Genomic DNA, 5,414 nt, shown 5'->3' with positions numbered 1-5,414 from the left:
GTAATGGTCAGTGTCTCATACAAGTCACAAAGTGTATCCAACTTCCATTCCTCTCTTTCAACATTAATATAAAACTGTTTGATTCCTTCAAGGGTCAGTTCTTCCTTTTTCACCAGAATTCGAATTGGATCTCTCGTGAATTTTTTGGTCACTTCCAACACATCAGTTGGCATTGTAGCAGAAAGCAACACAACCTGAATACTTGTATTTAATTTTTGGAAAATCTCATAGATTTGATCCTTAAACCCTCAGCTCAACATTTTATCTGCTTCATCCAAAACAAACATTTTGATCCATTTTGGAGAGAGGTATCTTCTGTTTAACATATCAAACACTTTCCCTGGTGTACCAACTACAATATGTGGTGCTTCAGCCTGAAGTTTTTGCATTTCATTTCGAACATTCGTTCCACCAATGCAAGCATGATAAGTTGCTCCCATATAGTCTCCAAGTGCCAGAATTACCTTTTGGATTTGTTGCGCCAGTTCTTTGGTGGGGGCCAATACTAGTGCTTGGGTCTCCTTGAACTCATTCTCCAACTGTTGCAGGATGGAAATAGCAAATGTGGCTGTCTTGCCGGTACCTGACTGAGCTTGAGCAATCACATCATACCCTTTAATACAAGGAATAATAGCTCTCTGCTGAATAGCAGAAGGCTTCTCAAAACCATAAGCATAGATGCCCTGAAGAAGAGACTCCTTTAAATTCATATCATCAAAATTATCAACAATCTCATTTCAATTGCTCTCAACACCATCGGGGTCCATTCCCTCTGGGCCGCCATGTTCTCTGTTATAATCCGCAGAGCCACCAGACATGGTCGGAATAACCACTCAGCACCCGACTGAAAAGCTGTTTAACACTTTCGAAATAGCTGTCATCCTGTCATACTTAGGACATGTAGAAAAAGGCAATCCATCAAAACTGCTCTCTTTCTTATAATCTAATCACTTATGTTTGTTTTTCAAGATACAATCCAGTATGAGCCTTTAATCTTGTGATTTACATGATCTCTCTCCTCTTCCATATCATTCAAGAGTTTGGCTTGCCATACAAATCAGAGTTAAAATCAAGGTTCTCATGGTTGCCTAATAGGATGCGATGGTCTTATCTTGCTACCAGTTTAAATACCTGCTACACTCCCTAGCTCTCTCCTCCCTGTTACTCTAGAAACCAGATAATCTTTAACCATATCAGGCAGATTTCCTGCCTCAAGGTCTTTATCCTGAAAAAGCTTTCTTAGAGATATCTGTGTGACTCCTTATGCTTTTTGCATAAATGTCACCTATAAATTAGACCTTTCCTTATTTTTCCACATAAAATTGTAGACTACCCTTCTTTCATTCACCTAGACTTCATTTCTTCCTTTTCTGTTTTGATTTTCTTTGAGGTTCTTACCTTTTCATCTTATTTTCTTCTACATCTTTTTTTAATTGACTGTTTCATTCCTTCTGGAATGTAACTTCTCTGAGAACAAAATAATTTTTTCCTGTTTTTTTTCACAAATTTATCCCTAGTCTGGCATGATAAAATAATAGTTTAATAAATAAATAAATAATATAATAAAAAGGTAAAGGGTGAATGCTTCATTTTTAAGTGAAAGTATGTTATAGCATTGATTTGTATGATATATTCATTTCTTGTGCTATATAGATAAAGACTTGGGAATGTTTACATTGAGAGAAAATTAGCATTATATTGAGTACTAAGTGTAGAGTATAAATGTCTTAAAACAATAATTAAGAAAGTGCAGTGAAAGCTATGTTAACCAGTTTGTTATATTTCAAATTGTAAATAAAACCATCACATTGTATTCCATAATTGCATTATTATACACAGTTATATTTAATAATAAAAAAACATTTAAATAAAAAAAATAATATAGTCAGTACTAAAAAAGCAGAAAACTATAGCAAAATGTTATTTGCTATGAAAATTGACTATCACTGTATTCAAGAAATGTGAGGGCTGTCCACAAAATATCTAGCCTTGCAATATGAGAAAGAGAGGCCCACCTGAATGGATGCTTTCTAGAAAGCCCTCGGATGTAGTACTGAGAAAAATATTTGACAGAAATTTCCTCAGAGAAATTGATCTTTAAAGGATAATTACAACTATACTTCAAAATATATACAGAAAATGTACTTACTACAGCATAATTTGAATTAGCAAGCATTTGAAATTATTTTAGAAATTCCTCAAAATGTGCAAAATAATTATACTACACAAACATACTATGAATACTACACTAGTCATTAAAAGAAAGACTAAAACCTTCATCTACTGACAGAAATTCTATTAAGTAGTTATACAAAAATAACAATTGATAGAATTATAGAAGTACATGCAGTGTGGTTATCTGTGTGTTACATATGTGTGTCTGTCTGCCAAAACATCAGCAACATCTCCATCTGTGGGAAGCTTAGAGAGGAGCCAGGCCAGAGTCATAAAAACTTTAAATTTTTATACTCTATAATTATGTACCATGTGACTTTTTTCCCAATATGATTGCATTAATATGTTACTTTTATATTTCTTTTTGAGAAGAGAAGATATGTCAATCCAGGTTCAATATGTCAAAAACATTTAATTTTCAATCAAATTAACGGATAATAACTGTAGCTACAATGACATGGAAAAAGAGGCATCTTCAGTAGCTTCCAGCTACTATTTCTGATATGAGTAGAAAGTTTAAGAGAAGTAGAAAAATAGACAAAACTCTATCATTATACTTTTTTTGCTGGTTAGAGAATCTATCAAATTCTATTCTTATCCTTTTATAGTTTATCTACTAAAACATACGTAGCCTTATTGTAGCTGTTTATCACTCTATCTCTACCCATTTATATAGGTATAACCTTTGTATTTAATCAACCTCTTTCCTAGTAGCAATCACAACAAAGCAACCTTAACATCAAATAAGGGAGAGGCGTTAATGAACTGAAAATATCACTTATGTGATAACCTCAAAAATCTAACAATATCACATTCCTAACGTCATCCCCTGCAGAAAATTAACTCCTCATACAGTGAGAACATTTCAAACCACAAAGAGTTTCCCAGTCTATCATAATGGCTTCCAGATGGTTTTCTATCAGAAAATACTGTCCAGAGAGGTTAAATTTGCAATTCAATGCAGAGTTTCTGAACTTCTTTGAATATTAATGCATATTGGTGACAATTTAAAATTAAAAGATAATTCTTTTTACACATTATCAATAATGCATGGCCTTTTGAACTGACATGCTTTCCCTCAAGAGGAAGAATGTTTGCTTATATACACAGAAAAGAAATATAGGACACTGGGACATCAGTAAGATAGTAGCATAGGAATTCCCTTTGCTCATTCTCCGCCCCACTGAAACATCAGTGTGAATAACTACACACACAAAAAAATAACTTTACATGGAAACCAGATGAGAGATTACAGCACCCAATATAGCACAGAAAAAAAAAAAAAAAAGATGCACTGAAGAGGGTAGGAAGACCAGTTTCACACTACTTGCATCACTTTTCTTCAGACCCCAGGCAGCACAGCGTGGAGAGAGATACTATTAACTTTGGGAAAGGAAAGGGATGTGAGCACTACACTTTGCCTTAAACCCCAATACCAGACCCTTTCCAGTAAAACATAGCAAAGCCAGGTATGCTGCACTCATGACCCCAGACTTGTCCCCATAGACTGAGCCTCTAGGCTTTTCTCAGGGCTGGCCTGGACTGCATAGACCCCAGTTCCACACTTGTCTGGTAGACTCAGTCTCTGAGACTGACCTAATACCAGACTGACTCCAGTGGGCCAAATATATAGATTAACCCTAATGCTCAACTAGCTCCTGTGGCCTTGAGCTTTGGACATACCTCAGGGACAGGCAGGCTCCCACAGACTAATACTCCAGGCTCAACCCCATATCAGGCTAACCCCCTGAGCTTTAGTCATTAGGCCAGCCTCCATAGACCCCATTTCAAGTCTAGTCCCTGCAAACATAGTCTTTATATCCTACCAATGCTAGGCCAAGTCCTTAGGACTCAGGCTCTAGACTCATGTCAGATTTCAGAGAAGTTCAGGCTTGGTCAAACAACATCTCTAGGCCACAGGAATGTTCAAGTGCCAGGTTGGCACATCTGATCACAGGCATCATACTGCACTGTGGTATATCCCAGTGGCTATTTAGCTTCTGGACACCAAGGCTCAAGAGCCACTTCAGGGCCAGGTTAGCCCCTTGTAGATGCAAGCCTCAGGGCAGTTTCTGCAAATGGAGGTGCAGTCTCATAGACTTAGGCTCCACATTTACCCCTATGTGTCCATCCAAGTAGATCCAGGCTCTAGTCACAGCACTGAAGATTCATGCACCGAAACAATCCACTTGATGGTCCAGGACAATCTGCTTAAGGACTTCAGTAGAAAGTTTCCCCCAAACCATGTTAAATATCTTACACAGAATCTAGTAGTTAATGATGTAGTAGTTAATTTTCAGAAGAAATTACCTTTAAAAAACTGGGATAATTCCTTACTTCTTTGCTTGCACTCACTAGAATGCATGACTACAAGAATGAAGAATGCAGGGAACAGTAACACTACCAAAGGAGCAATATAAAGCACCAGTAACTAACCCCAAAGAAACAGAAATGTAAACTATTAAACTTCTGAATAATTTGAACTGAAACAGAAATTTAACTATTAAACTTCTGAAGAATTCATAATAAACATTAAGGAATCTCAGCAACTTAAAAAATGCAGAAAAGAAATTCCAAAAAATTATGAAAACAATAAGAAAATCTATGAACTTGATGAAGAAGAAATTAAAATTATGAAATAAACTCAAACAAAAACTCTGGAGCTGAAAAATACAGTGAATGGAATGAAAAATACAAGAGAGAGCATCAAAATTAGAATTGATCAATCAGAAGGAAGAATTTGTGATATATAACACAGATTATTTGAACATGTGTCATCATAGGGAAAAAAGAGAAATAATGAAAAGGAATGAAGAAATATTATGGAATAATGAGACAGCATCAAAATAGCACAATATTTGAATTGATAGTTCAAACAGGAGAAAAGAAAGACTAAGTGGTAGAAAACTTAGTAAAAGACATAGCAGTAGAAAACTTTTCAAATAGGGAGGTATATAAACATTCACATACAGGAGGGTAAAAGCCTCTAATAAAATTCAATTGTATAAAAATACAGCTACGCAAACTGTAATATACTATTAAAAATCAATGGCAAAGAGAGGATCCCAAAAGCAGCAATAGAAAAGCAGCAAATATGTTAGAAGGTCATTCAAAGAAGTCTAACAGCAAATTTCTCATTGGAAATCATACAAGCCAGGATATAGTCAGATAATATATTCAAATTGCTGAGGGGAAAAAAGAGAAACCCCTGCCATCCCAAAATATGTGCTATATTTTCT

The 5,414-nt window shown here is 35.6% G+C and overlaps 1 pseudogene; it reads right to left on the bottom strand.

The window, feature by feature from the left end:
* Nucleotides 1-2: 2 nt before the first annotated feature.
* LOC100962928 lies at nucleotides 3-818 on the bottom strand (annotated as a pseudogene).
* Nucleotides 819-5,414: the final 4,596 nt, after the last annotated feature.

Source organism: Otolemur garnettii, unplaced genomic scaffold, assembly GCF_000181295.1.
Source record: "Otolemur garnettii isolate 467f Iridium unplaced genomic scaffold, OtoGar3 scaffold00150, whole genome shotgun sequence".
NCBI lineage: Eukaryota > Metazoa > Chordata > Mammalia > Primates > Galagidae > Otolemur > Otolemur garnettii.
The sequence above is the reverse complement of the archived record's forward strand: the minus strand, read 5'-3'. Positions and strand labels throughout refer to the sequence as shown.